The sequence below is a fragment of the Pinus tabuliformis genome, chromosome 2_2 (assembly GCF_031772625.1).
Source record: "Pinus tabuliformis cultivar Carrire ecotype Pingquan chromosome 2_2, CPIR1, whole genome shotgun sequence".
In the NCBI taxonomy this organism is placed as follows: domain Eukaryota; kingdom Viridiplantae; phylum Streptophyta; class Pinopsida; order Pinales; family Pinaceae; genus Pinus; species Pinus tabuliformis.
In genome coordinates this window covers 961,731,298-961,759,112 of record NC_142300.1, presented here as the reverse complement: position 1 = coordinate 961,759,112, position 27,815 = coordinate 961,731,298, and the positions used below count along the sequence as shown (strand labels likewise).

Sequence of the window (27,815 nt, the reverse complement as noted above, 5' to 3'; positions counted from 1 at the left end):
GGGCTTGGTTCTTAGGTCTAGCCTTAGTGGGGGAACCAATTGACAGGATCGTGTGCGTTCTCACCATGACATCCAAACTCTTGTACAACCATACATATGAGGCTTATATGTTGCTGACAAATGGAGTGAGCTGCTCATAGTTGTGGATCAACATCTGAGCCTTGCTTTCTCTAGCTCTACATGTGGCTTCATATTCTTTTGAAAGTGAAGTGGGGCCACTTTGTATAGTTTTTTCCACTCTTGCACATGGGCGATGGCAGCATGTATATTCCTAAGAGTTTGAACAAACTCTTTGCTCTGTTGCTGTAAGCCATGCACATCGGAAACTACTTTATGCACGGTGGCAAATTCATCATAGAGCTTCTGCATGGTAGCTTCAAGTGTTGATAATTCAATGAGTATCTCTTTCCTCATCTTTACCATTGCAAAAACTGCACTTTCCACTTGAAGTTGTTCCACCTCTTGCTTGGCAACCTACAAGTTCTTTTCAATTTGCTCATTGTCAGCCAACAGGAACTTAACATTTGAGCTTGTCGCTCCTGCATAGGCCAAGGTAGCATAGGCAAGGGAAACTGGATGCTTTCTGATGTCTAGCACTATCACCTTTTCCTTGATGAATGTAGGTGATGCGCGATCATCCAAGAAGTGCTTCCTCCATGCCTGTACAATCTTCTTCTACAAGTTATCAAATGATAGCACACATCCATGATTGGGTCATCCTCAAGGATAACAACTACTCCTTTCTCGCTCTGGACTGGTTTTGCCACTGAAGGTGGTGGAGACTGAGAGGTGACCTCTGGTACTCATAGCATAAGATCAGTGTTTTCATTTTGTGGCTCCTTCTCCAACTCCAGGTCTATAACTTCAATCAATTTCTCAATCGGCTGATAAAGCTCTCGATCCTTCATCTGTTCACCCTCTTCTTCTGTTGATGGCTTCTTCGACTCCTCAACCTATATGGGCATTTTTTTCTGTGTCATCTCGCCTTGCCTTTATTCTTCTTGTTGTTTATACTTTTCTTCTCTTTCTCTCCTCTTCATATCCTATTCTTATTTCAATTTCTTCTTAGTCTCCTACAGCTTCAACTTTGCTTCCTGTAGCCTCTACTTTTCTCTCTTCCTTCACACTGATCTCTTTATTTGTTGCTCCCTCTTTTCCTCTACTACCAAAGTTGCTTTCTCTGTGATAGGATCTGCCCTCATCTTGCAACTTTTCTCTACCTCTGGGTTTTTGACAATCTTCCTCTTTCCCTTGTCATGCGCTGGATTGATTCCTATTGTTGTTGCTGTTTTTGTTGTTTCTTCCTGTCCTATTGCTATCTATACAACATCTTTCCAAGTTTTTGTTATGCTGACTGACTCGTGGACTTTGAAGGCATTGTAGCAGTACCTCCAAGGGTCCTCCTCATGTTAGTGAAATGTCCCTTGGATCAATGGAAAGTACACTCTCTCATAGTGGTGCTTGCAAATAATGTGAGGATCATTGTTGGCTTAGTGGAGACTAACCCAGGTTTAGAAGTTATTTAGCCAAGCAAATCCCATTATTACTGGCCCTTTCAGCAATAGTCCGTGGAGTGTGGACTGAGGTCTCACCCGAAGTAGTATGGGAGGGTGCTAAAACTAGGTTTCTGCACCCTGGGGATGTCTGATATGAGGTGATTGGTATGCGGTCCAACCTTCGCACTTGTTGCGCTATGTGCACCTGCGGGCACCCTGCGCCCTGTGCTACCACCTTCGCAGGGTTCCAACCGTAGCGCAACCCATGTTATTTACCCAAGCCTTCCTTAATTAGTCTCCATTAGCTGATTACTTAGATTAAGTTCACATATAAGCATTCATATGAGTATTCATCAAGTGCGCACAGTAAATAAACAGAGTAAAAGTAATGAATAACATCAACATAAAGATTCCAAAACAGATGCAAAGAATAAAATTCTCTTTATTATCTTTCAAACCCAAGTACATACCTAACTCTGCCCTACGCACTCAGCTGCAGGGGTCCATGCACTCAACTACAGACTCTACTAGGCCTCTGCTTACTCAGCTGTAGAGCCTCTTCCTACCACTATGACCTAGTACACTTCAGATTCCACTATATGCTCTAACCATGCCTTCGTTATTCTATCTATTCTCTACTAAGCTTAACTTTCTTTAAACTTAAAGCCTCGCTCTATTTATACAATCCCATGGCCCGCGGACCATGGGTAGGTCGACACAACTTTATATTAAATTACAATATTTTAGGGCAGACAACCCTATGACTCGATTGCACACTTCGCGTTCCGCACCCACACTTCACGGAGTTCTACATCATAATTGACCAAAACTTGGGCTTTGAGCCCCAAAACTTGCTACGAGGGATCCCATGCCCAACAAGCCCCCAACACAATCATCGTGACTCGTCCTGAGTCACTCTACTAGTGTGGCGATCTTGGCACGGAGCCCCTCCAACTATGCCTGTGTTGCGTGAAGGTCCGCAACGCACTGTTCTTTCGTCTGCTAGATCTGTTGTACTCTTATTGCCGAATGCTCACTGTTAGGGGTAGATCCCTGACTTACAATATGCATCACTTTCATCTTTGCGATATTTCCTTTAATATCAGCAGTGATGAGGAAGGCCTCATCAATCCAAGGCTAGATGCGCACTTTAAGTAGAGCCTCTTTCTATCATGCGGCATCCACCTGTTCCTTCAGTGCGTTTGCCTGTTATAGTTGTGAATCGTTCTTTTAGAGAGAGTCGATGATCAAAGTTTCAAATACAAAAGAGAATTTCATAAAAACAAAACAGTCCTCTGTTGGGCTAGCAGTGCTGCCCCTTCTTATAACAGCGGAGTGGAGATATCAATGATACAGAGAATCGTTAAGGTAGTGATCCCTCAGGATCAAAGGATCTCAAGGGATTCACCATACTGTTAGCTCTCAGTCACTTTCTTTTTCTCTTGTGCCGATTTGGTATATCCTTTTCCTTTTCTTGGTTTGTATGCTTCAATCTGGATCTTCTCATTTGGATGCGGTTCCCTGTCAAAGGGGCAACAATGGATGGCATCTTGTCATTTCCTTCATATTGGTAATTTTCCGTTTTTCCCTTTTTCTGCATAAAAAGTGTAATTATTAGTGTTACACTAAAAAATGTCACCATGACTATTTATAGTTAGTATGGCTCCATCCACTATCATACTATCCTCCTTGGCAAGTCTCATGCCTCTGCTCTTCATGTCAAACTTCAAGAAAGAGAGAAAAGTCATTTAAAGTCAATTATCTCTGGTACGCAGTTTCTCTTAGCCTTACCTGCGTGTACGCAACCCAAGTTCACAATACCTGCGTACTTGTACGCTCTGTATGTAAAGGGGTGGGTGCATACTCCTGTAAAGGTCAAAAGGCGCAAGTTTCACTCCAAAAAAGTTACTTGTGGTCATTTCTAGAGTCTTCTAGAAGCTTGTTTGACGTGTATGAAGCGCCTCCAGATGGTTCATGTATCCCTACCTAAGAGGAACTTATCCCATCAAGAGGGGAGCTATCCCATCCAAAGAGGGGTTTATCCCATTGATGGTGGACCTGAATAACTTCCTCTAGAGCATTATAAATACAGGCATTGGGCCAGAGGGAGGAGAGGTTGAACACTGAACATTCCTAAGGGTAGATGCTACTGGAATTAGGACTTCCTTGTAGAAGCTTGTGAGGAGAGATTACCATCTTTACTTGTTTCCTTTGGGAGGTGGGTGAGCTGATCAGAGTAAGGGAGAACTCTTGTGGACCCTGGGAGGAGCTTGCACAACACCAAGGCTCAGGTTGTAATGGTTCCTTTTGTTACCTTTTAATACAAATTAGTCCATTCTTCTCAACAATTTGTTATTAATGGGTTGTTTCATATACTCCTTGGTCTATATGTTAAATATGTTTTATTTTATGTGATATTTAGGTGCTATTTAATCGTTTGATTGTTAGTGAATGCAGGTTTCGAAGGGAAGGAGGAGCTCATCCGGATCAATGAAGCTGGACTACTACAACAACATTAGATTACAGGTAGGATCTAAACACCTGATTTCTCATATTGTAAAAGCATATTTAGGGAAGGATTGCTCTTACTTGTCTTGTTTGTCATTAGAAAGTCTTAGGCTTCTAGGAAGGTCGGTTGTGTCCGCACTAACGACTCTTTCCGTGTGACAAAATGGCGACTCCACTGGGGAATCCATGAATGTGTTTGAGTTCTTTTTGATTTGATATTTTGGTCTGAGAAAAATCGCTTGTTTTCTGATTTTTGGTTGTCTAACTGTGTATTTGGGTGGGTTAGCTTAGAGTCAATTTAGATTTTTATTTTTCTTAGCTTTGCCAGTAGTACACAGTCTCTGAGTTTGACACAGTGCGTACTTGTACGCACTGCGTCTTTGTGCACAGGGCGTACCCGCGCCTGTGTCAACAGATCACCTGCGTACCCCTGTCAAATTTGAGAAAATTCCATTTTTCCTCTTTTTGCTCTTTAGATTTTGTTTTTACTTTGTTTTTACTGCCCAGATCCATTAGTTTACTGTCAAAGATCTTCACCTGAACTTGTCCCGTTAGTGTCGAGGGTTTTGGTGGAATTCATAGGGATTTTGCCTTAGGGTTTGATTTTTAACTGGTCCTGTACTGACTTTGGCGTTAGAGGTTGTCAAACTTTGGATCTCCCTGGTTTTGATCAGTCCTCTTAGGAGTCGGGCCTGTCATAGAAGTCACCCTAGTGAGAGACCTACCTTTGTGTCTTCTCTTTGTGAATCTCGAAAAGTTTGTTTGTTAAAGCCTTGAATTCCATTCTTGAGAAAAAAGAACAAAAAGATTTCGATTTTGTTTTTTGGTTAGTTTATGATTCTGCACGAACTGATCCTTAGTTGCATTTTGACTAAGTAAAACATCCGGGAATCATCCTTGTAGGCTTTTGTCCTCATTATTTTTTGCTTTTAGGTAAATTTACTTTTGATTTGCTTTTGAGTGAATTTGATTTGATTATATTAGATTTGTTAAATTCGATTTGATAAAATAGTTTTACATGCTTTATTAATATAGAAAAAACACAAAAATTCTTTTGGAAAAAGTTTGCTTTGGTAGCATTTGTAGACTTTTGGGAGAAAAAGGAAATTTTGTAGAGTAATTAGTGGTCATGAGTTGTGTGTTTTGAAAAGATAAAGAGAATTGTTTCTTTGATTGTCTTTACTAAGAAAGTTTTTTTCTATAAAATTTGCATTTTCCAACTCTCTTAGTTAGGCGATTCATTGAAAAAGAAAAGTAGTGTAAATCATCTTAGGTGCATCTTTGTAGTGGTTGCGAGTCGAGTCTACACACCACCAGTTTCATCTCCACTACCTTTTTGTCTTTAAGAAAAACCATAAAATTAACGCTTAAAGTAAAATCAAATTAGTAACTTTTATTTACTAGGGCTCTGAAACACCAATTTAGATCAGGCTAGTGTCTTGGAGTAGGAGATTAATTAACTCTCCAAGACAACAAAACCAAACAAGTAGCTTATCTTGTGATAGAATATGTTATCACTGAAAAAATTTCAATGTCAAATGTCTTATATTTGTTTGAATCCTTTTTAGCAGTTTCGCAGCGCTACATGTTTAGGTGGTTTCGTAGCGCGCTACGAAATTGGGGATTTGTTCGAGTCCATAGCAACTGTCATGCTTCAAATAGCCAGAGGAGTGGGGTATTTGCATTCCCATAGTATCATTCATGGGGCCTTAAAGTCATCCAATGTACTGGTCAAGGTAGGATCAATTGAAGGCCAAATCTGACTTTAATATTCTACACCGGGCGTGCTCCTTCTGGTATACGGACCAATTGGGTTATGCATGAGTACAGGCTTGAAGATAAACAACTGAGACATTCCGATGTTGTTCAGGACTCCTATGTAATCCTCAAACTATATGAGAAGAGTGGCCCAGGTCCGAAAAATGGGGAGCAACATGGGGCTCCATTTAGAGAAGAAGATTGGAGTGAAAATACCAATGAGGATGTTTTGACATTGCCAACAGTAACAGATGCTTCTCCACTTGCTATACAACTTTCAGGTGGCAACTTAGATGAAAGCAATGAGGAAAAGTTCTTGCAAAAGTGCCTTTTAGATAGAACTGTTCAAGATCCTTCATCTTCTACTGGAAATCTTCTAGTTGTGTTTTTCATCCAGCGATGTCGCTACCCTGAAGCATATCAGATTCATAAAAGGCTTTGCGACTTGGAACAACAATCTATATCCCAAAGTATTGATAAGAAAATGGTCGAGAGAACGCGGTTGATTGAAAAACTGAATTCTTAGCTTTGAATGGATGCAATTTTTCGGAGTCTCAAATTTCCGGAATTAGAGAAACCAGCAGAGAAGCAGTTAATGATGTTCAAGTTATTGTGGCATCTTTATATCTGCAGGATGCTCAAAAGGTAATTGAAGGGATTCCTAATACAACAGCAGTCGAGCTTGATATAGCTGATAAAGACCATCTTCTACAATATATATCTGAGGTAGATGTTGTGATAAGCTTATTACCTGCCAGTTGTCACCCGCCAAATTGTACATGCATGCATTGAGTTTAAAAAAAAAAGCATCTTGTCACGGCAAGCTATGTCGATAAGAACAAATCAGTTGATGTTATTGGGCGCTAGGGATTTTATAACAGGTGGCAATGGTTACATCTGGGTCAAAGGTTTGTAGAGAACTCTTTTCTTCGTGGCCTAACTCCACAAAATTTCTTTCTCCACGCAATGGCGATGCAAGCAGGAGTTGCGACATCTAAGGTTCTTGTTCTGGTGGGCGCAGGACTTACAGGATCTGTTCTTCGGGTTGGAGGCTTCATTATCGCATTAAAATGAAGAAATGGTTTTAGAGAATGAAACTGTCCAATTTCGGCTTTGCAGCTGATGCTTAGGCATTTTTCTGAGTAAAGATTCTGCAATGCTGAGCCTTTGCTCTATTTAAGCTCCAAAATCTCGAATCTTCACTAGCATTTGAAGGCCTGCAATGCCGTGTGACCTTTATTTTGCTGTAAATTGTTAGAAATTCGAGTTCGTGGTCTTCTTCAAGTGCGTTTGCTGTAATGGCTAGTTAAGGTGGCTGCAACTATATCTGCGAGCTGCAGAGGCTGTAACATTTTGTTTGCATTTGAAAATGGGTGTGGCCTGTGGAGATTCTGTTGTTCCCATGACTGCAATTGAGTTTTGAAGGATTTGAAAAGCGACTAGAGGTCGAGTTCTTTGCACCTTAAATTTTTAATGATCCAGAAGGAAGGGGTTTGAGGGCACTCACTCGAGTTGATTTGGATGAAATGCTGGATGCGGCACAATGCACAATTGTTTCTGAGCTCTCTAATGAGCATCTCGATTCATATGTCCTGTCTGAATCGAGTCTGTTTGTTTATCCGTATAAGCTTATTCTGAAGACTTGTGGGACTACAAAGCTTCTTCTTTCCATTCCTCTGATTCTGAAGAACGCAAGCAAGTTGTCTCTCTCTGTCAAAAATGTTAAATACACTCGAGGGACATTTATCTTTGCTGGAGTCCCGCCATTTCTTCATCGCAACTTTGGCAAGGAAATATCTTACTTGGATAAATACTTTGGAAAGCTTGGTTCTGGAGGCAAGGTATATGTGATGGGGGATTCTGGGAAAGCATATAATTGGCATGTCTACTCTGCTAGTGCCGTGGATACTTCATTTGAAGGAAATGCTCCTCCCATTTATACATTAGAGATGTGCATAACACAACTAGACCGCAAACAGGCGTTTGTCTTTTACAAGGATACCTCCAAGTCTGCAATGGAGATTACACTTAATTCTGGAATAAGCGATATTCTTCCTGAGTCTAAGATTTGTGACTTTCAGTTTGATCCATGTGGGTATTCCATGAATGCTCTTGAAGGAGCAGCTATTTCCACTATTCATGTAACGCCTGAGGATGGTTTCAGTTATGCAAGTTTTGAGGCAATGGGCTATAATCCCAAGGATTGTGACCTTGAAGCACTGGTGGAGAGGGTATTAAGCTGTTTCAGGCCTATGGTATTCTCCATCTCAGTTCATGCCAGTGTGGGCAACGGGCATTCTTCATGGACCAGGCCAGTTTGGCCACAGGGATATATCTGTGACATGACAAGTGATCAAGAGCTCACATGAAAGAGCAGTGTTGTATATCATACATACAGAATGGCCACTAACGAGTCTCCCAAGTCTACTCTGCCATTGCTTGCTTGGGAAGAGGAAAGTGAAGAAAATGGCTGTTTGCAATTGACCGAAAAGGAAAAGAAGCTTCTCAAATGTGAAATGCAGGAAGGTTGAGAGACGCACATTGTTCTGGCTTCATTGTCTTCTATTTTGTCAAGTTTCTATCATGTCAGTCAGAATCTACCACTGCCAATCAAGACGGTTTGTTATCTAAGTCTTGTAATTTGTTGCTAACGGATGTGGTACTGTTATTGTTGAAGGAGAGGATTTTATTGCCAAGGGAATCACCTTTGAAAATGCTGCTCCAGAGGGTTCAGGTCAAGCTGTAGCTATTCGAGTAACAACTGACAGGTGTTTTTTATAATTGCAGATTTTTGGGTGGCAGGACACTGCATATCTACATTATGAGAAGTACTACCTAAGAGACTGTTACATTGAAGGCAATTGTGACTTTATTTTTGGGAATGCTACTGCATTACTAGAACATTGCCACATTCACTGCAAGTCACAAGGTTATATTACTGCACAAAGTCGAAAGTCTGCTCAAGAATAAACAGGCTATGTATTATAATGCAGGATGCAGTGATTCCATCCATAAGTGCGTTGGTAAAACCAGAGCTTCTAAGGCACCAAGACAAAGATGTCAGGCTCATTGTTGTTACTTGCATTAGTGAGAATCACACTGAAAACATATATGTTTCAATGCAAACAATTATGAGTTCGATTTGAATGAGAGTGAAGACATATCACAACAACTGTTATCTGTTTTACTGAATAGCTTGAGAAGAGACAAGCAAAAGCTTCACCAGCTGCCCTTGCACTAGCTGTAAATGTTGTTAAACACGGTGCAGAAAAGTTGAGGCTAATAACCATGATCATTTACAGGTTTTGTCATCACACAATTTCGCAGTTTCGTAGCGCGCTACGAAACTGCGAAACTACTGTAGGTGTTGTTTTATGATGAAGACAAACAGTTTGATGGCAGGATCAGAAAATTATCAAAGGAAATACCTAAGGAACATTAAGGAGACCACATGAGGCTAGCATAGCCATTCAGATAATGACAAGTGTGCCTTTTTGTAAAGGTGAAATATTTTGTCTTATGTTAAAGCTTTAATAAAGGTACTTTATTACCGGTTGTTAGGGTTTTGGAAGGAGATGCATACGAGGAGTCTTGGCTTGCACACCTGTCCATCAACGAAGCCTCCAAAACATCTGGAAACATGGTGATGCTCGTTATTTTTGGGGTATTAAAGAGCTGGGAACATGCTGATTAATTTTTGAAGAATGGTGGGAGACAAAGACCGGAAAAACAGGGGTTTTATCCTTATGATTAATGAACCATCAGCGCATTCAGTATCCAAAGCTAGCTTGTTCATTGCATCCTTCTCTCAGCTATCTCGGCCAAACTGAAAGGAGACAAGTGTCAAGGATCAAGAAAGAATCATGTTACGAGGAGGATAGAATTAGAGTTTTAGTTTAGTTGGGACTCTTTGTAATTACAGCTCAGCACTTAATGTATTTAATGAGTTAGTTAAATGGTAGATAGGGGTAATTAGTAGCAGTCTTCGAGCTCCCCTCATGCTGGAGGAGGAAGCTCAAAGTAGTTGAAGTTATGTTTCTATATATAGTTGAAACTTGGATGTAATGAGGGTTGGATGTTTTGGAGAAGACTGTTTTGGTTTATGTATAAATAGATTTCAGTAATGCAAATGACTGTTTTTTCTTCTCAGGATTCACAAAGGATCTTCTTGTTCAAATGTGTGATGGTATATTTTCTTTAATGTTCTTTTACAGTTTTGTTAATGCATAATCACTCAGAACTCATGGATCATGCTCTGACTTCCTGTATGCCTTTGCAAACTGTGGTTTCAAAGTTATGTTTGAACATTTAGATGTTAAGTGCCCTGATTTCTATGAAAGGATAGTGTTATTGTTTACTGAGATATGAGTGACTCCATAAGCCCAATGGGAATCAATTCAATGTTGTCCAGCCAGCATACTTGTTCATGTGTCTTATAAGAGTTAGCCATCTTGTCATTAGTCAACATTCATAACCTTTGAGAGAGCCCTCTCAGACTAAGGAGGCTAAGCCTTAGTCAAAACCCTGGTTTGAAATAGTTACACAGAGTCTTACTGATTGGCAGCCTTCAGTGCTTGATTTTGTGATAACAGAATAAATCCAATTGTTTCATTTGTACTCTGGGAAAGCTCCTCTTAAAGGAGAAGCACGAGCTCGTGTCTGAACCAGTGAGGGGATCAATCCTCCCTCGTTGGGAACGACGCCAGACACGCACGTATTACAAACGGTAAACCTTGGACTAACCATTGTCGAGGAGCCAAGGGTCACTTGTCGGTAAACCTTGGATTATTGTTAAGGAGCCGGAAAGGGGATTGAGCTTGATACTCTGCCCTTGCGTGCTGTCGAAGTGTAGACTGTTCCCCCAGGTGCATTTGTTGCGGTTGGTGACCTTAGTGACCATTATCTTTAGGATTCTACCGAGGTGACGGTGGAGGGAAGATCCCACTGTACCTGGAGCAGACGTCGGCTAGACTCACTTGGATTTTCCGGGGGGTTCACTTCACTCGAGACGGTTAAAGTGGAGGAACTTGTGCCGGTCTATTCATTAAGCAGGTTGTCGGGGTAACTCTTCCACCCGCCACTTCTGTACTGAATTCGGCGATGTTGGGTTTCATCTCCAACTAGCGTTTTCAGTCTGGAAGGCTACTGTTTGTGCTTGGTTTGACACCCTAGATTCTTTAGGCGTACGATTCAAATTTGTTTGGTTCTTTAGAGACTTTAGGTGGTTTGCTTTGAGATTTTACTTTGTTTGTGTGTGCAGTAGTTAAAAGTTTTTAACAGTGGCGGAATTACCGAGACAGTCCCGTAGACTTCGGGGCAAGTCTCCTGAGGTTGTTTCTGTGGCCGAATTGTTGAGGAAATCCCGTAGACTTCGGGGTGAACCTCCTCAAGACGTCCCAAGTCATTACGAAGGTTTAAAGGTCCTTGTAACTCCTCCTAGTGGCAGTAGAGTAGGTTCACCAGAAGAAGGAGAGTCTTCGTTGGTAGTCCATCAAGATTACCAAAGTTTAGAAACAGGTTATAATCCTGAAGCAGTTGAAGTTTCTGAGCTTGCTGGTAGTTTTTCATCTACTAGTGATATAGGCGAAGAACCTGAAATATCTAAACCTGTTACTCCAACTTCTAGTGTACCAGATTCACCTAGGGTAGAAAGAGTCATCACCAAAAATCTTCCTACTGGGTTGATAGCTATTGAAGAACTTGCTCCAGAGGAAGAATTAGGCGTATCTATCCTTGAAGATCAACCTTCTATTGATCTAAGGGAGCGTGAATCTATCTTTTACAGTCCTCCTAGAAGTACTACTTGGTACCTTTCGTTAACCAATTATTTAGATAACTCAGGGGTAGGTTTTTCTCCACCTCGTACTCCTTTTCCACCTGGAGGTATTTATACTCCTGTAAATATGTCTGGTCAGTCGTCCGTGTTCACTCAATCTCCTGAATCTTTCTTACACGGCGGTCCTTCTGTTCCCACTGGGTATCAGTCACTTTCTGGTACCTTTGCGGGGGCATCTCCTCAACCCATTGATCATGGGTTATTAGCTGGAAACAATGGTAATAAACCGTTGGGTGCAGGGGACATTTACATGATGTCAGGTTCAGTTCCCGTTTCTCAACCTCAAGGTGGTCAATTACCGCCTGGGGGGCAGCCTCAATTAACACCTGGGGGGCAACCTCAAGGTACACAAATTGAGTCTGGGGGGCAACCTCAAGGCCAGTATGTACCCATAGTACAATACATGCCTCAAGGTCAACCCTAGCTTCAATATTTACCCCAGGGTCAACCTCAGTATCAATATTTACCTCAAGGGTATCAACCCCAAGGGTATCAACCTCAAGGGTATCAACCTCAAGGTCAAGGTCAACCCCAGTATCAGTATTTACCCCAAGGTTATCAACCTCAAGGTCAATACTCGAGTCAAGGTTATCAACCACCTCAAGGTCAGTCATATGTTCAAGGTATGGGAACTGTACCTTTCAGTTATCAATCCTATCCTCAATCTGGTTATGGATCTCAGTATCCTCAACCTGTTACGGGTCAATACCCTGGAATGATAGTGTGGGATCCATCACAAGGTCAACAGGTGTTGCAGCCAAGTATACAGTTGTTACCTCAAACTGGACAACCCATAGTTTCTGGTTCACCCCAGCAACCACAACCTGTTCAGTCAAATGTTCAAACTTCTGTAACTTCGGTAGTTACTCAGCCACCAATTGCACCTACTACTCCATCTCAAACGACTGCTGCAACTACCGCAACATCTACCGCACTTACTTCTGGAGTATCGACAGCTCCAGTTTCTACTGTCTCTGCAACCACTCCTCAGACATCTTTACCGTTGTCCGGATCTACGATTCAAACCACGGTCCAGATGCCTGTAGGGCAGTCTGGTTTAAGTACTGTTGTAACAAGTCAACCTCAATTTACCTACCAATAGTACCAGGGACAGTACCAATTCAGTCCTGTTGTCCAACAACTGGTTTACCAGTATCAACCGTATCCTGGGTACACTTATCAACAACCCCAACAACCCCAGTACGGTCCGGTTAATCCTGGTTTTCCAGGAGGATATAATATCCCTAATGCAATTCCTGTTCCTAGTTATCCTGGATATCCTCCTACTGGAACTGGTATTGTGACCCAGAGTTTTAGAGATCCTAATCGGCAATAACTGTTTATCGCAACTTTGGATTTACCCGACTTGACGCGCCTAACAAATGATCCAATTCAATATCTTCTGTTTTTGCCGCCAATGCCAAATAAGTTGCCCAGTGATATACCCAAGTTCAAAGGTAAGTCTGTAGAGGATCCGTCCAATCACGTGATGACTTACCACCTCTGGTGTGCTTCAAATTCTATCTTGGATGATTCGATCCGCTTACATCTTTTCCAGCGTATGCTCATTGGTCTCACGGCCAAGTGGTACTTTGAGTTACCACTGGCCTCTTTTTACAATTTTAGCCAGTTAGCTACCTCGTTCCTAACTCATTTTCAGTTTCCGGTCAGATACGATAACGGCACGAAGCTATTAACTTCATTAAAACAGTCGACCTCCACCTATATTTCCGATCATATTCATGAATGGAGACGTCGAAGACGTTTAGTGAAAGTTTTTATCCCGGACCAAATCTTAGCTGAATGGTTTGTAAAATCATTATTACCGAAGATTACTGAAGATGTAGCTAAGGCCGGAGTAGTTACTGAGGAGCAAGTCATTGCTCAAGCCTAGTACCTTGACTTAGTTTACACTCTGTCGGGTACGTTGCACGAGAAGATCCCAGATCCTCCTAAGTCAAATCAAATTGCTGCTGCTCCTTCAGGGTCTCATGCTGCTGATGGCATGATTGGTACGGTGAATACTAAAAGTAAGAAGAAATCCTTAAAGAATTCTTCTCCAATAATAACCTTACCAGACTCCCCGACAGGAGAGTCTTCTTCCGATATTCACGCTGTAGAGTCATCTACGGCTAAATCAAAAAACGGTGGTAAAAAGAAAGGCAAGAAGAAGGATAAAGCAGACAAGGCTCCAAAGGAGAAAAAAGAGAAGTCAGAATCTAACGACGAAAAGCGCAAACCTCGCTATCCTTGTTTAATTTGTGAAGAAGATCATTTCACGAGAGATTGCCCTCATCGGGCAGAGGTTGTGAAAATCGTTAAAGGTTCCCCAACTCCTGCTGTTTTGAAAGATCCATTTCCGAAGCAGGAGAGTAAAATGATAGGTTCTTCCTCGAGTGCCAGTGAAGAACCCATATTGATGATGTCTCATGTACGGATTGCGATTCGATCGCAAGATTATGGTAGTAAGAATCTTGTTGATGGCAAAGAAGCAGAATCTTCTCATTCTAATCCATCAACCTCAGCTCCTGGTTCTGATCCACTACAGATCGAGAAACCTAACCCGGACTTGGTAATTAAACCGCCCGCCAAGGGTATACTTCGGAAATCTGCTTTCAATCCACATGCGAGAGCAGCTCAGAATTATAACATTGTTGAGGATTTAGCTATTTCACCCTCAGCAATGTCGGCTTTGGAAGTGCTGCAATCATGCCCAACACAACGAAAATTACTCTTGTCGGTTATAGGAGCTATTGATATTCAGGACCCGAACCTGATAATATTTGATTTAGAAAATAGTACACCGCGTCTCCCTCATCAGATGGCTTTCCAGATTCCAGTGATAGTAAAAAACAGGCCTATTCATCGGACTGTAATTGATGAAGGAGCTTCTACGTGTATTATGTCGATTCAGTGTTGGAGATCGCTTGGTTCTCCTTCACTGAACCAATCCCCGACGATTCTTAAGGCCTTTGATGGCCGTGGGTTCCATCCGTTTGGCATTCTACAGGATTTGCCTATAGGGGTTGAAGGAAAAACCGTTAGTCTGGATGTGGAGGTGGTTGATGCCCCTCTAGACTACAACCTTCTTTTGGGTCGCAGTTGGTCTTACACTATGACAGCGATCGTGTCATCGATCTTCAGAGTTATAAAGTTTCCACATAATGGTAATATTGTGACGATAGACCAGCTGGCTTACTTTTCATCCGACCCAGCCTCTTCAGAGAGTATCCAGCATGTCGGTAAAACGACTATCCCTTACAAGGATGTTGGTGTAGGATTGGTTAAAGATTCCGGTTTACTGGGAACTTTTCCTTTTCCTTCGATCAATGCAGACCCTTCATTCACATCCATTCATATGATTACTTTAGACACTATTATTTACGATGATCCTTGGATTGTCCCATCTGAATCTGAGATAGACTCATTCGGTAATGCAATGCCTTTGAGTCCATATGAAATTGCTTATGAGGCCGTGCAGTCTTTTTCCGACTCCAGTTCAACCCAATTCGACCAAATGAATGTGGTCCGTGAGGAATCACTTTTCTCATCAACTTCAGAACGGATAACGTTTCCTGAAGTCGTGTCATCTAACGAACAACTTCGCGAAATCCTAAGTGTAGACGATCTACCATGGGAAGATCTTCATCATAGATCTTCGTTTTTACCTGAGGGTGATGACTTTGAAAATGATTTTTCATCAATTTTTACAGCTGAATATGTCAAGGACGCTCAGAATCCCATAAAACATCCTGATTCAGAGTTGAATTTGGGAAACATTTCCCAAACTATTGCCATCGACATTTCAGTCAAAACCGGAGTTATTGAAAACATTCATATAGGTGCCTCGTGTACAGATAACGAAATTCAAACATACAAGGTCCTATTTCAAGAATTCCGCGATGTGTTTGCCTGGTCCTATGAGGAAATGCCAGGAATTGATCCCTCCATTGTTGTTCATGAAATCAAGACCTACCCGGACGCTAAGCCCGTTCGGCAACGTCTGCGTCAGATACACCCTAGGAAAGCGGCTGCGATTAAAGCAGAAGTCGAGAAGTTGTTGAAAGCAGGTTTCATTTATCCGATCCCGTTAACGGATTGGGTATCGAATATTGTTCCGGTTAATAAGAAACAAGGAACAATAAGAATATGTATCGACTATACGGATATAAATCGTGCTTGTCTAAAAGACAACTATCCTACGCCCTATATCGATCAAATAATTGATGATTGTGCCGGCAGTGAAATATTTTCCTTTATGGACGGTTTTTCCGGTTACAACCAAATCAATATTCTACCTGCTGATCAACCAAAAACGACTTTCATTTGTCCTTGGGGGACATTTGCTTACTACAAATTACCTTTTGGACTTAAGAATGCCGGAGCCACTTTCCAACGGGCAATGTCTTACGCGTTTCACGACATCAAGCACATTGTGCAACCGTATCTCGATGATTTGCCTGCTCATTATTTACATCGAGCTGATCACCTTGTCCACTTAGGCACTATTTTTATGAGGTGTCGGCATTATCGAATTCGGTTGAACCCACACAAATGTGTCTTCTGCATAGAAGTGGGACGATTGCTAGGATTTGTCGTTTCAAAAGCCGGTATCCACGTCGATCCCTCGAAGGTCGAAGCTATCATCAAATTGCCTCCTCCTTCGAGTTTGCGCCAACTCCAAAGTTTGCAGGGGAAAGAAAACTTTTTACGTCGATTCATTCCTAACTACGCCGAGGTTACAAAGGGTTTCACCCGTTTGTTGAAACAAAACACTCAATTTTCTTGGGATGAGATAGCTCAGAAATCTTTTGATGCACTTAAGCACGCGTTGACCCATGCACCATTGCTGCATCCTCCCAACTACAACCAGGACTACTTTTTGTATCTCGCCGCCTCCCACTCCACCATTGGAATGGTCTTAGTTCAGGAAGACGAATTCGGAACGGAACATGTGATATATTATCTTAGTAGGACGTTAAATCCCACTGAGCTAAAATATTCGCATGTGGAGAAATTGGCCCTGACAGCTGTTCAGGCTGTCCAACGATTTCGTCATTACATTCTTCTCCGTAAAACTACAGTGATTTCTGATTGCAACCCTATGATCTATATTTTGACAAAACAATTGCTAGGGGGCAAGTACTCCAAATGGATTGTTATCCTGCAAGAGTTCGATTTGGAGTTCGATAAGTCCAAGTCTAAGAAATCCTTAGTTTTTGCGGAATTGATGTGTGACTTCCCGCGTGCTGACACGGAAACTGTGGCAGAGGAATCCATTGCGGACGAATCTCTGTTTCTTAGCAGCACTTTAGATCCGTGGTATGGGGATATAATTGTCTATCTCCAAACCCAATCCTTTCAGCCCGAAGCTTCAAAGTCGGAACGCCGGAAAATTCTATTCCAGTCCCAATAGTACAGAATTATTGGAGACACTCTTTATCGTCGTGGGGCGGACTTGGTTTTTCGTCGTTGCTTAACTCATGAAGAGGCAGAAAGGGTTCTGAATGACTGCCATTCTGGAGCATGTGGCAGTCATATGTCTGGGTATGCCACAGCTCAGAAGGTGTTGCGTGCTGGCTATTTCTGGTCGTCCATGTTTAAAGATTGTATCATTGCGGTCCGGAAATGCCACAACTGTCAAGTGTTTGATCGCAAGATGCACACACCACCTGCTCCTCTCCACCCTATAATTGCCGTTGGTCCTTTTGCTAAATGGGGTATCGATTTTATTACATGTAACCCTCACTCGGCCGGGGGGCATGCGTATATCATCCTTGCGGTTGATTATTTTACTAAGTGGGCCGAGGCGATGCCTACATTCGAGGCAAGCGGCAAGACAACAACGATTTTCGTATTCAATCATATTATTACTAGGTTTGGTGTCCCACAAGCGATAATCACTGACCATGGGCGCCATTTTCGAAACATTATGATGACAGAACTTACAAGCCAGCTTGGTTTACGCCATGATAGTTCTACTCCTTATTATCCTCAAGCAAATGGTTTGGTTGAATCCATCAACAAAGTTCTAGTTATCATGATCCAACGAATCATTGGTATTCATCGGTCGAATTGGCATAACATGTTATTTTCAGCGCTTTGGGCGTACCGAACCTCAGTAAAAACATCAACAGGGTTCACTCCTTTCCAGCTAGTTTATGGTTTGGAAGGAGTGTTTCCCATTGAATGCGAAATCCCATCACTTCAAATGGCTATCGAATTACTCCCAGCTACTTCCGAAGAGGAGAAGCGTCTGTTATACTTAGCTAAATTAGATGAGACTCGACGTGACGCTGCTTTGGCAATCGAGACTCACGCAAAAAGGATGAAAGCTCAGTATGATCGTAACGTGACCCCTCGTAATTTTTCGGAAGGAGACCTAGTGCTATTATATGATCAAGCTAACGATAAATTAGGTGCTAGAAAATTCGTTCCCATGTGGCATGGGCCCTACATTGTCAAGCGAAAGCTGGCAAAAGGGGCCTATGAGCTGGTAGATTTTGATGGGGACTCTTTGGGTAAGCCCAGAAATGGAATTTACCTAAAGAGGTATTATGCTTAAATGGTGGGTATGGAGATTTAGTTAGTTCTAGTTAGGTTAATTTTTCTTTCTAGCTGGTATGTTTGCTTAGTTTAGACTGTGTGCTTAGTTTAGAGAGTGTGTTTTTGTCGTTATTCTGGCTTATCTTGGTTTTACTCTTGATATTGCAGATGTCGACGCCTCTCCAAACGTACATTGGATTTGATGATGGTGCTTGTCGTAGTACACAGAATATCTCTTCCGTAGCTTGGGTTATCTATTCGCCCTCTGACGAATTAGTTTCTATGCATGGGGTGAGCCTCGGTCAAACAACAAACAACATTGCAGAATACAGTGCAGTGATTGAATTATTATCTGAATCTATTTCATTTGGGATTCGGAGTTTGATAGTGAGGTTAGATTCTGAACTCGTTGTATTACAGCTTAATAGAGTCTATGCCATTAGAAATCTGGTGTTATTAAGATTGTTTTTGAGGGTGCGTCTCTTGGAACGTGAATTTGATTACATTGAATATCAACATATTCCAAGGTCTTTAAATACATTAGCAGATGCAATGGCGTCTCGAATGTTAAATAGACATTTGTACCAATCATAAATGTAAATTTATAAACATTTCATCACACATGTTTAACAAAATAAGCCGGTAATAATAATATATATAGATAGGAGTGTGTCAAAAATATACATTGTCTTCGATCATAGGTTGAAAAACACCTTATGATTGGCAAAAATGATAAGTACAAAAAACCAAAAATGTCATATGTGTCTACAAAAGTGACTAGCCAATCACTGGTGGTGCTCTCTATACGAGACCACTGCCCGCACTACCCTACACAGGAACCTCCTGAAAGGTCCTGGGACTGCGACCACGTAGCGCTGAAGTCGGATAGGAATGTCATCTATAGTGGTCTCTGGTATACCCACCGTCAGACGCTCTAGATCCTGTTCCAGCTCGGCTAAGGTCTCTGTGACCGCATCCTGTGGGGCCGGTGCTGGTACAACTGGTACTCTTCTCTCAAAAGCCTAGAGATTGGCCGGACGCCGTGGACCTAGATCTGCATTTTGAAAATTTGTGCTGTCAGTTTTGAGACGATATATAAAAAACAAAAAAAAATAGATAATTTAAAAACTTGTGAAAAATGAAGTACCTCTGTCGTCCCATTGTTCTCCCTGTGGAAGAACCATGTCCAGATCATTGCGAAAATCCATTCCGGCATAAGGAAAATCCTGAATCACAAAGACCTGGCCCTCCAGCCAGTGAAAGTAACCATCGGGAAATCGAACAACTGCTGCTCCCTCATCAGGATGCCGGGCCATTACCGCAACCCATCTCGTCAACTTAGGCTCCCGAGGAGCCCCAACTGGAACTGTAAGATGCTGGGGGATCAGCATTGGAACTCTCTCTAGGGAAAAGCTCACAACTAAAGGCCCATATCCAAAAGTCTTCAGTTGTCCGTTCTTTTCCCTAGTTAGTTGGCCCTTCATATTGGCCAACACAGCATCGCACCAGTTGAAAATGGTGCCTTGGAAGCAATCTATAGCCATCCGCATTTGGGAACCAGTGGCTATGTGCAAAGCGGCAGCGCCGCAAAGTCTGGTAACTGTAAAGGCAATTACCATAAGTTCAGGTCGAGATATGTATTTGATTTCTATCCCCTTATCCTGGTTTTGATTGTTGCACCACTCTAGCCGGAGACTAGCAAGGGATTGGCCACCCGGCCTAGTCCCGAATAGAGAGAGTTGCTCGCCCCTGTTAGGCAAGCCAGTGAGAAATTATATGTCGGAGGACTCTATCTCGAGCTGGTGTTCTCCGATGTAAAAACATTGATCCTGAATGTTCCACCTTTCAACCAGCCACTCTAAGAATGGCACCTAGGCCCTCATGCCAGGTATGGCCGAGTACTTGTAGAGACCGCATGCCTTTAAAGCATCAATGGAAGGTTGATGACCTATTGCGGCCAAATCGACATCTACGTGTTCTCTTTCACGCCAATCTAGCATGGTGGGCAGTCTACACACCAAAAAACATTAATTAGAATTCATAAAATAAAATTTTGATGGTTGATTTTTGTGTTTGGGGTTTGAAAATCCGCTTTGCGCGGAGTACGCACCCTACGTTCAGAAAATAGAGCGGTGGTACGCAGCTGTTCTGAAGGTGGGCTGCGTACTCCGACCTTTTTCCCATATACGAAAAAGTCGGGGTACGCAGGTCGCCCATGGGGCACCTGCGTCCCCCGAAAGGCGGACTTTAAAACCCTAAACCCTTCAAAAAAATCAAACTAAAACTTGAAATGAAATTCTAAACGGATGAAATTGAAGAGGAGGATGTTGTGAAATACCTGAAAGAGACGGCGCTCGATTCTGACGGTCGGATTCTCCGCAAAGTCCACAAGAAGTTTCTTGTCAAAAGCCCTTTTCTCGACCTCAACAGTAAAATGGTAAAAATGACATGGTAAAAAGTCTTTTTATAGGTTTTTTGGATGAATGAATGCTAAGTTTGTTTATTTTTCACCATGAAAAGATATTTTTCAATGTATTTTTGCCCATCTTAAATAGGTATGAGTAATGTGTAGTTTTTGTGCAGGAAAAAAGGACTTTAGGGTAAAATCATCATTTTTCACAAACCAAGACATCAGAATCATCTTTTAAGCCCTTTTCTGACTCCCAAAAAATGAAAAGATTGCCGAGCGTTTCTTTTACACTCGTTAAAACGGAATTAAAAGACGGTCCCCTTATAACTCTTTTCTGACCGTAAAAACAGGAAAATATTGTCGGGTTTTTGTCGTTTCAAACTCGATACGGAAATAAAACGACGTGTCCTTGATTGCTTTTTACTTTTCAAGTCAGAGACACTAATCATGAAAGTACTCATTGGTCGCAAGATCAAGCAGTTCTCTCAGGTATTATTTTATACTTTTTCGGGCTTGGGAGACACAAATTTACGAAAAAGTTCACCTTGGAGTCTTCTTTAGTTTTTTCAGACTCTCTAAAAATGAAAAATGCCGAGTTTCTCCTATACTGGACTCGTTAAAATTTCACAGTAGAGGACCTATTTAATTACAAACAGGAACGGACCACTCCTTCTTAGGGTCCGAATCTAAACTAAGTTGGACTCATCCGAAGGATGAGCTTATAATCAAGCATATGTTATCCTCCTCAAGATTGTAAAAAATAAAGAGGTACTTGCCAGAAATGGTGGGGGAAAAGAGAGAAGAATGAACCGATTTGTTATCCTTTGTTACAGAAGAACCTTATCACCGCTCTTGAACACGACACTTTTCATTCACCTGGGTTGGGAAATCCTTTGCCTTAAAGTTGATCAAACCACTTTGAAAGTCTTCAACCGTTTCTGGGTATTAACTTTGGGTCAATCGTCACCAAGCCATCTGTCGTGTCGTTATGTGTTCAAGAGGCCTCTGCAAATAAACCATTCATATGCAAAATACTTGTCATCCATTTGACCATCCCTGAGTCAGTCCTTACAACAACATTTCTTCAACTTGAACAATGATTTCGTGTTGCGGGCTTGCCTGCAACGGGTCGCTTTCTATCGACATCAACACATTATCTAGAAAGATGACTTAGAAATCGTCAATACCTTGAAGTCTGCATGCATCAATGGCAGGTTTCTCGCCTTTGACGACAGTTTACATCATTGACTTTCGATCGAAGGATTCTGTGACGTGTTCGACATCAACCCATTCATTCACATTTCATGGATTGTACTAGGTACTTTGAGAACCATTGACATCACTGGTGGTCTCTCTCACACTTGTTAACGGTTTACATCATTGACTAGTAATCAAGTGGTTTCTACCATGCTCGACATCAACTCATTTATTCGCATGGATAGAATCGTACCAATTCGGGAAGTAGAAATGAAGACCCTGGATCTAGTTTCCACCATCTAGGCTGCAAGGAGTTTTGTATTCATTATATATTAGACTAATCATAAACAGATGGTTGCGTCCATACTGTGTCTACAAAAGTCTATGATTGTGATGTACTGCAAAATCATTCTTGTATCAGAGCAGTGGTTAGATTGTTAGTTAAAGTTTTCAATCTGAGTATGGGAATGCCTACCTCAGCGATGATATCATCTTATATATGTATTTTGTGTTGAATATTTGCAGGTTCTGACCGGGTCCTCCGCAAGATACTCCTTGAAATGATAAAGTAATTCACCCTTCCTAGATCATAAAAACCCTAATCTACTACAGGCTTCGCACTTTAGGGGGAAATCTGTTACACTAAAAAATGTCACCATGACTATTTACAGTTAGTATGGCTCCATCCACTATCATACTATCCTCCTTGGCAAGTCTCATGCCTCTGCTTTTCATGTCAAACTTCAAGAAAGAGAGAAAAGTCATTTAAAGTCAATTATCTCTGGTACGCAGTTTCTCTTAGCCTTACCTGCGTGTACGCAACCCAAGTTCACAATACCTGCATACTTGTACGCTCTGTATGTAAAGGGGTGGGTGCGTACTCCTGTAAAGGTCAAAAGGCGCAAGTTTCACTCCAAAAAAGTTACTTGTGGTCATTTCTAGAGTCTTCTAGAAGCTTGTTTGACGTGTATGAAGCGCCTCCAGATGGTTTATGTATCCCTACCTAAGAGGAACTTATCCCATCAAGAGGGGAGCTATCCCATCCAAAGAGGGGCTTATCCCATTGATGGTGGAACTGAATAACTTCCTCTAGAGCACTATAAATACAGGCATTGGGCCAGAGGGAGGAGAGGTTGAAAGCTGAACATTCCTAAGGGTAGATGTTGCTGGAATTAGGAATTCCTTGTAGAATCTTGTGAGGAGAGATTACCATCTTTACTTGTTTCCATTGGGAGGTGGGTGAGCTGATCAGAGTAAGGGAGAACTCTTGTGGACCCTGGGAGGAGCTTGCACAACACCAAGGCTCAGGTTGTAATGGTTCCTTTTGTTACATTTTAATACAAATTAGTCCATTCTTCTCAACAATTTGTTATTAATGGGTTGTTTCATATACTCCTTGGTCTATATGTTAAATATGTTTTATTTTATGTGATATTCAGGTGCTATTTAATCGTTTGATTGTTAGTGAATGCAGGTTTCGAAGGGAAGGAGGAGCTCATCCGGATCAACGAAGCTGGACTACTACAACAGCGTTGGATTACAGGTAGGATCTAAACACTTGATTTCTCATATTGTAAAAGCATATTTAGGGAAGGATTGATCTTATTTGTCTTGTTTGTCATTAGAAAGTCTTAGGCTTCTAGGAAGGTCGGTTGTGTCCGCACTAACGACTCTTTCCACGTGACAATTAGTCATCTTACGTTGCACATAAATCTTCTAGATTTTATCATAATCTCTTTTCATATACCTAGTTCATGATGTAAAGAGGTTATGAGTTTTAAAGAAAAGATGACAAAATAAATGATAATAACATACCTTCTCTAGTGCTCAATGCACCCTCCTACTTACCCTTTTTCATGCCCTCATGAAAACATTGTAGTTGACATGCAAGTCAGTGAGGGAATAGGCTAGAGACGGGATCTCATGAGGTGGTCTACAACCATGATTCCTTGCTAGGTGCTCAAAAAGATGCCCTTTCTGACCCTCAGGCATTTCATATAAGGCTTGGTATCCTGGTGCAGGATGCCAAATGACCAAACTTCGGAACCTACAGCCTAACCAAGATGGGCCTTCGCTCAAAATAAGGTCACCATAGAGACCCAAGTGGTCAGAAACTAGCTTAAAGTTCTCATAATTAAATGGTTCCCTGTGTTGGATGTTCAGATTTGAAGTATGATATCAGAATTTGGCAGCTGCAATGGCAAGGTCTTTTATGGTAAAGAATTATTCTATCCCTTGCCAATGGATTGTCGTATGAATAGGTCCCAATGCCTCAATCATGCCCAGAGTCCTCATTAGGTTCCTATGTTTATTCCATAACTGCAATAGGTTCAGCTCTTACCCATAAGTCTAATCCATTCTCTTGTCTTTGAAATGCATTGTAGGCTTTAAGCCACTTTATTTGATTAACATCAAAAGAAATGAATGCCTGCAGTTGGACATCACCCACGAAAGGGCTGGGATTTTGCTCTGTTTCTCCATCTAATACAAGGTTGTGCAGATAAAATTCACATAATAATCTCTAAACCTTCACCCTGTAATGCTTACAACAGTTTATGAAGTCATCAATGGTTTTTATTTTTAAGGGCACTCCTTCTTTAACAACTTTAATTTTCAATTGTAAATATCATTCCATTAAAAACAAAGCGTAATTCCTAGCAGGTGCTCTACATGCTAGCACGTCACTATACAAAGAGCATAAGGTATTCATTTGTTTGATGACTACATCTAGCCTATGAGTTACCTTTGTGACTCTTTCTTCTGCTTTTTGCCATCCTTCGAAGGCCTGAGTTTTTGATGCATTAATGTCCTTTAGTTGCTGTTGTAATTTCTCGTATTTTTCTTGAGGGACAGTCTGCTCTGTGAGTTTCTCTATTGTTTGCTGGGCCTATGCCAAATCTTTTCGCAGAGTTGTTGTCCTTGGATCTTTTTCCAATATAATAGTTGTAGGAGGAATATCTACTTGGATCTTCTTGTCACAACGTTTTATGGTCCGAGTTTCCTTAGAGGATGGTGCCTCTGTCTAGATTTCCTTATTACAGGCCACTACATTCTCTATTTGTATTTCAACATGGGCAACAGCCGGATGCTGTTCCTTTCGATTTTGAATGGCAGGCTGGACTTGAGTCCTCTTAATCTTTCTGTTAAGGGGTTTCGTCGGGGTGGTTGCACGCTTTACCACCGAGTTCCTTTTTTCTTCCTTCCCCATTTTTGAAACCCTTATTTGTTGTCAAAGTCGTGCTATCACGTTAAGCAGTCTTTGCTGTTCCTTTTGTAATCTTTTGATTTCTTCTATATTCTTGGAAGGAACAGTCATTCATTTACTTGAGCTTGGGCTTTGTACCTCCGGTGTTGTATCTTCACCTTGACGAATTTCCTGATTTTCTTCTTGGGGTGCTTCCTCATTGTTCTGCTGATCAGGTTGTTCAGAGGTAGAAATCCTAGCTTGTTCTGTTGTTTCCTGGGTAACTTCTTCTTCTTCGTGGAGTTCCTCTGGTGTATTCTAGATAGGAACAGATTGTTCATCTTCTTAATTTTCATCACTTTTCTCTCCAGATACACTTTCATCATGGGCAGAGTGATTCTCTTCTTCTTCTTCTTTGTCACACAATTCTTCGGATGCATTCTTATCATGAATAGAGTGCTCCCGCGGTCCTTCTTCCTCATTGCACAGTTCCTCGAATGTATTTTTATCATGAGTAGAATGCTCCTTCGGTCCTTCTTTGGTGTGGAGGTTTAGTGGGCTGAGAGGTTGAGCATATTCACCCATATTGGCTAGAATCTGGGCCAATTCATCTTCTTGCAGTGGGTTTTGCAATGGGCTTCCACCACGTTTCTCTGTTTCCTCTTCCTCCTGACCAGATTGCTCAGTCTCTTCCTCTATTTCTCCTTCATCGTTTTCCTCCAATTCTTTTTCGTTCTCCTCTCCTTCCAATTGTGGGGGTTGCTCATCCCCTAAATCATCTATTTCCACCAGTTGACTGGTGTTCCCTTGGGAATTTTCCAGCCTTCCTCTGATCCATGCCAATCTAACAGATTTCCTTCATTTCAATGGTCTATTCGATGTACTGGCAGCATGTTTTTGTTTTGGGGCTGGCAAAGCGAGTCCCCCATCTATTGTGAAAATCAGTTCTTCCCAACTACTCTGTTGCTGAGCAAGACTGTAGCTAACTATCAGTCATATCAAACCATGGTGGCTTACTACTAACTCTACATGGCGAGATTTCTTCATGCTTCGGGCAACATCATGTAATAAAGAATTTAAAAATGCAGGCAAATTCATAGTGCATTTTTGTTTTAACAAAACTAAAAGTTTAAGGTGGCGTGGTCTTACCACGTCTTTCCTGCCTTCACAATTGATGTAGCTCTGAATGATTCTTGCCAACTCTGCCCATAGTTCTCCCAAGGCTACTAGTAAAACTCCCTTTCCTCTTATAGGCAGGTTCTGCCCTTCATCCTGGAAGATTTTTATGGCGTCTCGTAGTCTCACCTTTTTCAGAGTCCACACAGGTCTAGTGACTAGCAGCCCCAAAAACTCTGCAATAATGTTGTCGATGGCTTCTATCTATCTCCCTCTCACTGTGGAGTGATTTTCTTGCAAGTTCTGCAAAAATTCAATTGCCACTGTCTCTTTGGATTGTTGTAGATGATTGAGATAGACTATCCATCCTACCCTTGTTAGGATTTCTCGTGCAGAATGAGAGACCATCAACACCTGTGGTTCTATGCAAATTGATCTTCCTCCCATTCTTAGCACACTGTAAAAAAAATCACAGAGATGACAATGGAACAACAAGCTATTCAAGCTTTTAGCAAACATAGAGAAAATGATGAAACAACAAGCTTGTTTGAATTTTGAATTACTGCTAATTGTTGTAGAGCATAACACAGAAATAGCTTCGGAACATCAAGCCATACAAATTGGAAAAAAATATACCATTAATCCTTGCTATTCCCGAGTCAGAATTCTTTGAATGATAAGCTGACACGTATGCCAGCAAATTATGAGGTCACCTGCTCCCCCCATGCAATGTGATAGTCCATCCTCGGCTGTCAAATGAAGGAGCAGTGTGCTGAATTGCCATGGTATAGAGTCATAAAGGAATAATGTATATAGGGATGCCATGTTTACAAGAACCACTGGATTGCTAAAATCGAGGTGTATAATAGAATCACTTAATAAATAAGAGAATTCTGTGATATGATGCAAGAATTGGAGGATAGGGCAGCTAATGTGCATAAAAGGGCAATGCAATCATTATCAACTTTTGCCGTCATAATTGATCGTAATAGATTTTCATGTATTAAAGGTTAGGAGGGGTTATGTACATAATCTCATTTGACCCATTACAAAGATATAAGAAGAAGGGTTTTATAATTGCTATTGTGTATAAGGAATACGACTTCAATACCATCAATAGAGCTCGGTTGCCCACAGGTTTCCATAACCTTGACAGAGTTGTTTATTTCACCCATGGAACCATAATCCTTTGTGTATGCTTAGGAAAGTGTTGTGCCATGTTAGAGTGGAGGCCATTATGCTGGCTTGGTAACTAGATATATCATAATGCCATTCACCAGGATGGAGTGAAAGGTGGGCAGGCTGGCTCGTGATGAGACCTCCTGTTCCAAGGACTTTTTATTTTTCTGATGTGCCTCTTGCACCATATCCCTGGTGTGGTTGCCATGATGGGAATGCCACTTCACTTTCTTCCTTATGATCCTAGTAGGTTGGCTCTTGATGAGACCCCCTATCCTTCATTTGATAAACCATGTTAGCAGATCATATAAACATTTTTCTTTGTGTTTTTCTTTTATAAAGCACTTTTCCTATTTATACACAAAGGGTGGTTCAACACTCCTTAAGAGTAGGAATGGTGGAAGAAGTCTTAACATCTCAATAGAAAAATATACCCTTTGTTCTTATTCATTAATAATGATCAAAGAGGATTATGGGAATTTAGAAAGAATCATCATGATAAAGATAACCAATCATATTGATATTAGTAGAATAATGACAACAAGGTGATCAATAGTTGTGTCCTTTCCTCTTTTCTCTTATCAA

General features: G+C 41.4%; 1 pseudogene; it reads left to right on the top strand.

The window, feature by feature from the left end:
- Window positions 1-7,110: 7,110 nt before the first annotated feature.
- On the top strand, window positions 7,111-8,329 carry LOC149196421 (S-adenosylmethionine decarboxylase proenzyme-like; annotated as a pseudogene).
- The last annotated feature ends 19,486 nt before the right edge of the window (window positions 8,330-27,815 follow it).